Source organism: Papio anubis, chromosome 17 (assembly GCF_008728515.1).
Source record: "Papio anubis isolate 15944 chromosome 17, Panubis1.0, whole genome shotgun sequence".
NCBI lineage: Eukaryota > Metazoa > Chordata > Mammalia > Primates > Cercopithecidae > Papio > Papio anubis.
Genome location: NC_044992.1, coordinates 1,002,196 through 1,013,016, shown reverse-complemented (window position 1 = coordinate 1,013,016; position 10,821 = coordinate 1,002,196). Strand labels below are relative to the sequence as shown.

The window sequence follows — 10,821 nt, the reverse complement described above, 5'->3', positions numbered from 1 at the left end:
GGCCTCCCCGGGCCCTCACCCTCTGCCCCAGTCCCGGCCCTCTGCCCTCTGCCCCGGCCTCGGCTCGCTACGCGGACGGTCCCCGGCTCCTGGGACTGGACACTCCCGAGACAGGCCCCCTCCAGCTGGGCTTTATGGCACCACGCGGCGCCCCGCCCTCCCATCCATCCATCTCCCTCCTCCTGCATTATTACCGGCCTCCAGGTAGGTCGGCGAGGGAGGAACCGAGGGGAAGAAGGAAAGCAAGGATCTTGTAAGGTTCTTGCAGGTTCTTGTAAGCGGGGACCAGACGGCAGCCCGGCCACGCTGCACGGGGGACCTTGCCCTGCCTCGCTCCGGGGCTGCTGTGGGGTGTCTGGGTTCCACATTCTTCCTCCCCACTCCCAGATACGGTGCTAAGTTTGGCTTCTAGCAGGAAAGCTGATAGAAATAAAGAGTGGCAGAGGGTTGGGCGCCCGCTCACGCCTGTCATCCCAGCACTTTGGGAGGCCGAGGCGGGCGGATCATTTGAGTTCAGGAGTTCGAGACCAGCCTGGCCAACAGGGTATATAAAACCCCGTCTCTACTAAAAACACAAAAATTAGCCGGGCGTGGTGGCGGATGCCTGTAATCCTAGCTACTCGGGAGGCTGAAGCAGGAGACTGGCTTGAACCCGGAAGCCGGAGGTTGCAGTGAGCAGAGATCGCACCACTGCACTCCAGCCTGGGCGACAGAGCCAGACTCTATCTCATAACAACAACAACAAACCTTGAAAAGTCTTGTCAAGTCCTGTGGGCAACCACAGAGATGTCATTAAGGAAAAGCATGAGTGTGCCAGCAGGGCACATATGGGAGGGGCAGGGCCCTGCAGGTAAGGCTGACCCAGAGCTTCCGGCTTTTTCAGCTATGGAGTGCGGCTGGCTGCAATTGGGGTTCGGGTTTTGGTTGGGCCTGACTCTCCCTCCACTGTCCTTTGACTCCCCTTCTGCAGGCAGAGCTGGGCTGAGTCGGCAGCAGAGGGTGAAGGGGAAGATCCCTTTGCAGCCCTGGGTCCCCATCAGGGGCATCTTTGGGGTCCAGAGCCCTCGGGCAGCCCTATCTTCGTGACACAGCTCTGCCAGGTTATGAACTCAATGAGCAGCCTCTCTCCTCTTCCCCCAGGGATTTGCATTTGAAAGAGGGTCTCAGAAAAAAGATGTTTATTCCCAGAGAAAGACCCCAGTGTAATTTCCGGCATCCACAGCTGAGTTATTTGGAGTACCTGAGGGCCACTCATTCCCAGTCACAACCCAAATGCCTCCAAAATGCCAAGGCCTGTGGCATTGGAATGGGTGTGTGGTTCACATCCATCTCGCCAAGAGAGCGTTGCCAGTAACCCCATTATTTCAAACTGAGTGTCTCCATAGAAGAAAATAACAAGGCATTAGGAAGCAGAATGTATGTATTTACTTCTGTGATTGTCTGCCTTGCCCAGTGGGATGAAACCATCCTAAGGACATCTGCATTTCCCGGGTTCTATTTCCCCCAAATCTGCAATATATGTGGAATTATAAAGCAGCTAGAGGCCGGGCGCAGTGGCTCACGCCTGTAATCCCAGTACTTTGGGAGACCGAGGTAGGCGGATCACTTTAGGTCAGGAGTTCAAGACCAGCCTGGCCAACATGGTGAAGCTCCGTCTCTAAGAAAATACAAAAATTAGCCGGGCCTGGTGGCGACGCCTGTAGTCCCAGCTACTCGGAAGGCTGAGGCAGGAGAATGGCTTGCACCCGGGAACTGGAGGTTGCAGTGAGCCAAGATAGCACCACTGCACTCCAGCCTGGGCGACAGAGGGAGACTCCGTCTCAAAAACAAACAAAAAACAAACAAGGTAAGTAAAAGCAAAGAAAATGCCCACGCAGCGCGCGTTTCCCGGTGGCGTTTCCCGGCAGCTCCCGCCCTTCCCCGCGCAGGTCAGGAAACGGCCCCACGTGAAAACCCCGAGGACCCGGGAGAAGCGCCCCCTCCTGGAACCCGGGACTCCCGGTCGCTGCGGGGCGCGGCCGACTTCAAAGCGAGCGGCGGCCCCGGCATTTCCGCGGCACCTGCCCGTGCCCGGGAGCGCGAGTTCTCGGCCAGGGCGGGAGGAGGCGGGCGGGCGGGGCGGCGTGATTTAGGGTCGGGCGGCTCCGTCGGCGGCCGCGAAGGTGCCTATTAGCGCCGGGCGGGGCCTGGGGTTCAAAAGTTCCGGCTCTTCCTCCGGAAGTTCCGGCGCCGCTCCCCGAGGGAGGACAGAACGCCCGGGAGAGAAAGTCCGGGAGCCGCCCACGGGGGCCTGGAACCCTCCCCCTCCAGAGAGCGGGTCCCAGGAAGCCCTGAGCCGCCTCCTCTCCCGGGCGACCCACACGCGGCCCAGTGTGGGAGACGTAGGGGCGCAATTTCAGCCTCTGCCCCTTCATGCATTCATTCAACAACGTTTTTGTTTTTTTTTTTTTTTTTGAGACGGAGTCTCGCTCTGTGGCCCAGGCTGGAGTGCAGTGGCGCGATCTCGGCTCACTGCAGCCTCCACCTCCCGGGTTCAAGCGATTCTCCTGCCTTAGCCTCCCGAGTAGCTGGGATTACAGGCACCCACCATCATGCCCAGCTATTTTTTGTATTTTTACTAGAGACGGGGTTTCACCATGTTGGCCAGGATGGTCTCGAACTCCTCCTGGCCTTAAGTGATCCGCCCGCCTCGGCCACTCACAGTGCTGGGATTCCAGGCGTGAGCCACCGCGCCGGCCCTGAGCTGGATTTCAGAGGATGAATAGCAGTTTGCCAAGCAGACAGGAGGTAGAGGGAACAGCAGGTGCCAGGCCCTGGAAGTGTAAACCGTCACAGGATGATGCGGAAAATACAGGAAAGTGACTTTGCCAAACCACCAAATATGAGGCCAGGGCGTGATGGGAGACAAGGTTGGAGATCACCAGGCGTCCTGCCAAAAGCTTTTCATCCTGTAGGCAGCTGGGTACCGCAAAAGGTTATTAAACTGAGGAATGACAGTTGTATTTGAATTACCGCTAGAGCTCTTTGAGCAGTGTGGAGAATGAATGTTAAGACAAATTCTACTTAGGAAGCAAAGATCCTGGAGGAAGGGGGGGGCCTGAGCTATGCAGGCGACGGTGAGAGAAGGGCATGGAGTCAACACCTGTTTGGAAAATAGAATTGACATGTGGGGGTGCCAATGGGATAACGTAGATGACAAAAAGGGGTGTCATCTCCATTTCCTCCTTTAAGAGCAGAAGCCTTAGTTCAGACGCTCTCTACAAAGTTCCAACCATGGACATGGGGACAAGAAAGCCAGGGCATATGGTCACCTCGGACCCAGGACACCCATGACCAGTGATTTTTGTTTTTTGAGACGGAGTCTCACTCTGCCGCCTAGGCTGGAGTGCGGTGGCGCAATCTCAGCTCACTGCAACCTACGCCTCCCGGGTTTAAGTGATTCTCCTGCCTCAGCCTCCCGAGTAGCTGTGACTGCAGGCGTGCACCGTGGTGGATGTTTTTGTTATCACTGTTTCCTACGCGGCATTTCAACAGCCTACCTGTCTGGGGAGAAGGGAGCCTCCGTGGTGGGGCTCTGCGTGGCAGAGATTTCTGGTAACTGGGACAGACACGAGTCCAGGCACTTGACTGCCTGACTTGAATCTGGAGTGATGTCCCAAAGAAACAAACAGGTAACAGTGGAGAAATCACGGCACCAGTGCCGGGGCCAGTGGCCCTCCACGTCCCACCCTGGCATCTAGAGGAGGTTCCTGGCTTGGCCGTGGGTCTAGCTGCCCAGGTTCCTGTAATTCTTATGAGTTTCCCAACCTTAATTTCCCAGACTTTTTTGCTTTTTTTTTTTGAGACGGAGTCTCACTCTATTGCCCAGGCTGCAGTGCAGTGACGCTATCTCGGCTCACTGCAACCTCTGCGTCCCCAGGCAAGCGATTCTCCTGCCTCAGCCTCCCGAGTAGCTGGGATTACAGGCGCCCACCACCACACCCGGCTAATTTTTTGTATTTTTAGTAGAGACGGGGTTTCACCATATTGGTCAGGCTTGTTTCGAACTCCTGACCTCAGGTGATCCACCCACCTTGGCCTCCCACAGTGCTGGGATTATAGGCGTGAGCCACCACACCTGGCCAATAATAATATATATATATATTTTTTTGAGATGGAGTCTCCCTCTGTCACCCAGGCTGGAGTGCAATGGCACGATCTCGGCTCACTGCAAGCTCCGCCTCCCGGGTTCAAGCCATTCTCCTGCCTCAGCCTCCCAAGTAGCTGGGACTACAGGCGCCGCCACCACACCCAGGTAATTTTTTGTATTTTTAGTAGAGATGGGGTTTCACTGTGTTAGCCACGATGGTCTCGATCTCCTGACCTCGTGATCCACCCACCTCAGCCTCCCAAAGTGCCAGGATTACAGGCATAAGCCACCATGCCTGGCTGATAATAACTAATTATTAAGTGCCCACAATGTGCCAGGTACCGTCCTAAGGGCTTTCTGTGCATGGTGTCATTTAATGCTCACAGCTCTCTTATGAGGCAGTTACCAACCCATTTCACAGATGAAGAAAGTGAGTGAGGGTCAGAGAGGTTAAGTCACCTAGTGCACCTCTTGAAGCTGGGATTGACTTGGGAGTCAGAGCGGTTGACCAGGATGGCTGTCAGAGGCAGGAGAATCGCTTGAACCGGGGAGGCAGAGGTTGCAGTGAGCTGAGATTACGCCACTGCATTCCAGCCTGGTTGACAGAGTGAGACTCCATCTCAAAAAAAAAAAGTTAATAATTAGTTATTGTTATTATTATCCTTTTTCTGGAGAACATACTCAATACCCCAGGGTTTCTTTCTAACAAGCTCATGCACACATTTGGTCCTCTCTGCTGCTGCCACTCTCAGCCCACAGAGCAGCGTCTCCCAATCCAGCACCTGCCGACAGCTTGTTCTTTCTTGCTCTAATGCTGGAATATTGCTTGGCTCTTCACCTGTACTCACCCCAGCCCTGCCTGTAACACTGAACAGCAGAGTGTTGTGTAGGTTCTGGAATAGGCTCATCGTTTACTAGCTCTGTAGCCTTGGCCAAGATGCTTCACATCTTTGAGCCTCCGTTTCCTTGTCTGTAAAATGGGGTATGCAGTGGTACTGCTTCATCAAGTTTGCTGTAGGATTAAATGAAATACCATGTTTTTATGCTCTCGGTGCAGGGCCTGGCTCCCAGAAGAAACTCTGTGAATATCAACTTTCTCTTCTCCTACCCTCTGCTCCTTTCCCCAGCCAGCATGTCCACCGCATCTGTAAATCATCCAGAGAAGCAAGAGCATTCTCCTCCCTCCCACCCCGGTACCAAACTGCTCATCACCTCCACCCACTAATGACCTGGCGATTGGCTTCTCATTAAAGAAATGACAAAGAGGTCTCTGTGCTTTTAGCTGGGGTCTAATCAGCCTTAGGTCTGCCCCAGAGTCAGTCTGGAGAAGGAATTCCAGGTCCGGGCCAGGGCAGGGGTGGAGGGGGGGTGGGGGAGTTGGGAGCGGGTGTAGGGGGGTAGGTAGGTGGGTGCTGGCTTGGTGTGGACAGCAAGCTCCGCCTCCCAGGCCCAGGGCTGCTGAAGGCCGGGAGCTCTCAGGAAAGGGCTCTGTTACTGGGAGGAAAAACGGTTCCTACCTGGTGCCCAAGAGGCTGAGAGCCATGTGTGGGCTCAAGAGATCTTCGCTACCCTCCTGAGGTTCGGCTTTCTCATCTGCTTGAGGGGAATTATAGGCCGGGCACGGTGGCTCGTGCCTGTCATCCCAGCACTTTGGGAGGCCGAGGAGGGCAGATAATGAGGTCAGGAGTTTGAGACCAGCCTGACCAACAAGGTGAAACCCCGTCTTTACTAAAAATACAAAACATTAGCCGGGCCTGGTGGCGTGCACCTGTAATCCCAGCTACTTGGGAAGCTGAGGCAGACAGGTATTACCTGCTTGAACCTAGGAGGCGGAGCTTGCAGTGAGCTGAGATCGCGCCGCCTGGGCGACAGAGCGAGACTGCGTTCAAAAAAAAGGAAAAAAGATGACACCTCCCTTGTGGGGAAGCCAAAAGTCTTCTGGTCAGACACGGTGGCTCCTACCTGTCATCCCAGCACTTTGGGAGGCCAAGGCAGGAGGATTGCTCGAGGCCAGGAGTTCCAGACCAGCCTGGGCAACACAGCAAGATCCTGTCTCTAAAAAAATAAATAAATAAATAAACTAGCTGGGCATAGTGGCTCGTGCCTGTGGTCCCAGCTAGAGCCCGAGAAGTGGAGGCTTCAGTGAGCCATGATTGAGCTACTGCACTCCAGCCTGGGTCACAGTGAGACCCTGCCTCAAAAAAAAAAAGTATATTTCTAAGACTTTGTAGGTGTCAATAAATGGCATCCATTACTACATTCCTATTGCCACTGTCATTATTGCTTTAATTATTATTGTCATCCTTGGAACCCAGTTACCAATCTTTCCAACTCCCTTTGGTGACCTGTTCACCCTGCCGCCAGTGATCTGTAATGCCACATATCCGCCATGCCACCTCCAGCCATTTCTGGGTAATGCCTATCTGGCCAGGCAATCTTGCAGTCTCGGTTTTCTTTTTCTTTTTTTTTTTTTTGAGACGGAGTCTCGCTCTGTCGCCCAGGCTAGAGTGCAGTGGCGCGATCTCGGCTCTTTGCAAGCTCCTCCTCCCTGGTTCACGCCATTCTCCTGCCTCAGCCTCCCGAGTAGCTGGGACTATAGGCGCCCACCACGACGCCTGGCTAATTTTTTGCGTTTTTAGTAGAGATGGGGTTTCACTGTGTTAGCCAGGATGGTCTCGATCTCCTGACCTTGTGGTCCCCCGCTTCGGCCTCCCAAAGTGCTGGGATTACAGGCATGAACCACCGCGCCCGACTTGTTTTTCACTTTCAGAATTCTCTTGGGTGTTCTTGGCTCTTTACACTTCCACAGGAATTTGATTATCCTTTCGCCTGGTCTATAACTCTTCTTCTGTGATTATTTCATATCTCTTCTCCGTATTTTCTTTCTCGCTTTTTTTTTTTTTTCTCTGAGACGGAGTCTTGCTCTGTTGTTGCCCAGGCTGGAGTGCAGTGGCCAGGATTTCAGCTCATTGCAATCTCCGCCTCCCAGGTTAAAGCAATTCTCCTGCCTCAGCCTCCCAAGTTGCTGGGATTACAGGCACGTGCCACCATACCCGGCTAAGTTTTGTATTTTTAGATTTTACCATGTTGGCCAGGCTGGTCTTGAACTCCTGACCTCGTGATCCACCCGCCTCGGCCTCCCACAGTGCTGGGATTACAGGTGTGAGTCACCGTGCCTAACTCATATTTTCTTTCTCAAGGTGGCTTACCTCATAGTGGCAAAAGGGCTGCAGGAGCTCTAGGACTCACATGCATCCTCCGTCATGAACAAGAAGAGGAGGGAACCACCCAGGAAGGTCGCTTCTAAAACCCTGACCCACAGAAACTGAACTAACACATGTTTATGGTTGTTTTAAAGCAGTCGGTTTTGAGGTCATCTGTTACTCGACAAGATGTAATGAATGCAGCAGTTCTTCCATTCCCAGGCTTTCCTGCAGTTGACTGAGTTCTCCGGTGACTGTGAGCAGGACTGATGCGTGCCACTTGCAGGTCCACCCGTACGAACTTCCCTCCAGTACCTGTGCAGCCTCCATGTCCCCTCCTGCAGGCTTCAGGTCCCCTAGGCCAGCCATGGGGGCCACAAACTGAAGACAAGAGGAAGAAGTCTGGGGTCCTCATCGTGGCAGGAGGAGAGCTGCCCAGGAATACTGCCTGACTAGAGACACCACATGAATGACTCCATGAGCAGGAAATAAATCTTCATGTTTAAGCCACTGAGATTTGGGGATTTATCCATTACAGTACCTAAAGTCACCTTAAACTAATACTCTTTTTTTTTTTTGAGACGGTGTCTCGCTCTGTCACTCAGGCTGGAGAGTGGTGCAATCTCCACTCACTGCAACCTCCGCTTCCCGGGTTCAAGCAATTCTCCTGCCTCAGCCTCCTGAATAGCTGGGACTACAGGCACACGCCATCATGCCTGGCTCATTTTTATATTTTTAGTAGGGACAGAGTTTCACCATGTTGGTCAGGCTGGTGTCAAACTTCTGACCTCGTGATCCACCCGCCTCGGCCTCCCAAAGTGCTGGGATTACAGGCGTGAGCCACTGCGCCCGGCCTAATACTCTTTCATATAGAATTTTCTTTTTTTTCCCCAGGCTGGAGTGTAATGGTGTGATCTCGGCTCACTGCAACCTCCACCTCCCGGGTTCGAGCGATTCTCCTGCCTCAGCCTCCCAAGTAGCTGGGATTACAGGTGTGAACCACCTGTCTCACCTAATTTTTGTATCTTTAGTAGAGATGGGATTTCATCATGTTGCTCAGGCTGGTCTCAAACTCCTGACCTTGTGATCCACCCGCCTCAGCCTCCCAAAGTGCTGGGATTACAGGCGTGAGCCACCACGCCCAGCCTCATGTAGAACTTGAGAGAATTTTTAAAGCACTTTCATAAATTTCCTTTAAATTGGATCCTCCTAACTCCTTGTGTGGTAGGTAGGGCAGAATGCTCTTTTATTCCTGAGGAGAACTGAGGCTCAGAGAGGCTAAGACACTTGCTCAATGTCAGGCAGCTCATGGGTGGAGCAGGAAGCCAGCGAAGCAGGTGGTAAAATAACCTAGTCCAAGCAGGTTAAGCTTGGAGGACAGAGTCGAGGTGTACGGTTCCTGAACCCACTACTCACTAGTCAAGGGAACTTGGACAAATCAATCACTTCTCTTTTGATTTCTCCATCTGCAAAATGGGAACCATAACGACTTTCAGAGCTGCCTGGTGACATTCAGCAGATAATATATATACACGCAAGATTCCTGGCACCCAATAGGCATTCAGTAACTATTTGGTGAGTTGATACAGTGTTTAGCACAGCTGGGCACAAACACTCTCCATTGCGTTAGCCATGCATATTACTACGTTTCTATTTTATTTACGTAGGAACATGTTATGGTGGATGACTCTCCAGACTGTCCTTTCAACAAGGCCCTAAGAACTTAGGAGCCCCTCAGGCCTCCTGGAACCCGTCTGGGCTCCCCCAGACATGCCCAGCCCCCGCGCAGCACGCGGCCCGCCCCCCATAAATCAGGCCCCGCGACCTGTAATTAACAAGCCACGGCCCCCATCCCAGGGGCTTCCTGCGCCCCCCGCCTCTCCAGGAGTGGGGCGGGGGCAGGGAGCTGGGGGGTCCCTCCGCCGGCCCCTGATTTATGGGCCTCTGTGTGAAGGAGATTTACGAGCTAAGACCGGGGCCGGGACGCGTCGGGAGGCGCCCCAGGGGAGGGACTCGGGGGTCGCCACCCGCCTGAATCCCGCCGCAAGTGGGGGTCGCGGGAGGCGCCGGGGCTGCAGACCCCGCTCCTGGCGCTTCCCTCGGCTCCAGCCTCCCAGGGCCGGGCTCTGAGCCGGGGGCGCCCGCGTGGGGGGATTCTGCACGGTCCTTGTTATCCGTCGCCCCGTTTCCAGATGAGAAAACTGAGTCTCAGTAAGTTCTCCTGGACTGCAAAGCTTCCGTTCTCAATTACTTTATTTACTTAATTTTTTTTTTTTTTTGAGACGGAGCCTCACTCTGTCGCCCAGGCTGGAGTGCAGTGGCGCGATCTCCGGCTCACTGCGGCTCCGCCTCCCGGAGTTCCTGCCAGCCCTCCCTGCCTCAGCCTCCCGGTAGCTGGGACTACAGGCACCCGCACCCGCCCGGCTAATTTTTGTATTTTTTAGTAGAGCGGGGTTTCACCGTGTTAAGCCAGGATGGTCTCGATCTCCTGACCTCGCGATCTGCGCCTCGGCCTTGGTCCCAAAGTGCTGGGATGACAGGCGTGAGCCACCGCGCCCGGCTAATTTATTTTTATATTTTATTTTCGTAGAGATGGGGGTGGGTGGGGCTCACTTTGTCGGCCAGGCTGGTCTCGAACTCCGCGCGCCTCGCCTGGCAAAGCCCTGGGACTACAGGCCGAGCCACCTGCCCGGCGGGCACTGGGCTCCTCTCCCTGGCATCTCTCCCCACTCACTCCTTTTCTGCCTCTTTTGATCGGCTCCTCTTCTTCCGACAACCCCTTCAAGGTCAAATGTCTCTTTCCAGCTGCAGCTTCTCTTCCAACGTTCAGAGCCGCGTTCCCGTTTCCGGGTGACCGTTCCGCCGACATCTTCATCCAGTTCCCACACTCTTCTCCCTGGCTCCCCACCGGGGTGAACAAGCGAAGGAGCAAGGCCCTCGCCCACCCTCCCACCGCCTCCCGCCATCACTGTGGCGAACTCAGAAGGGAACTTTTTACTCCGAAATCCAAACCTCAGCAACTTTGGAAAGAGAAACGTGGGGCGTGAAGAACAAACGTGGAATCCCGGCGCCCTCTTCTGGTCAGAAAGTGGAACTCCAGGCCGGGCGCGCGGCTCACGGCTGTAATCCCAGCACTTTGGGAGGCCTGGGCGGGCGCGTATCCCTTTAGGTCTGGAGTTCGAGACCAGCCTGGCCAACATGGTGACTCCCCCCCACTTCTCTGCTAAGAATACAAAAATTAGACGGGCGTGGTGGCGTGCACCTGTAATCCCAGCCACTCTGTAGGCTGAGGCAGGAGAATCACTTGAACCTGGGAGGTGGAGGTTGCAGTGAGCCCAGATCACATCACTGTACTCCAGCCTGGGGGACAGAGCAAGACTCTGTCTCTCAAAAAAAAAAAAAAAAAAAAAAAGTGGAACCCCATGAAGCGCTTAATTCAGGCCTCTAGTTGGGCTAAGGCCCTGCTGCTTGATGCTGTCCACCTGGGGC

The 10,821-nt window shown here is 54.4% G+C and overlaps 1 long non-coding RNA gene across 1 annotated transcript; it reads left to right on the top strand.

Moving 5' to 3' along the window:
- The first annotated feature begins 2,667 nt into the window (after positions 1–2,667).
- Positions 2,668–7,846, top strand: LOC108582555. Its single transcript, XR_001896170.3, has 2 exons — positions 2,668–3,671; positions 7,330–7,846. It is a non-coding gene; the product is annotated as an uncharacterized LOC108582555 (long non-coding RNA).
- The last annotated feature ends 2,975 nt before the right edge of the window (positions 7,847–10,821 follow it).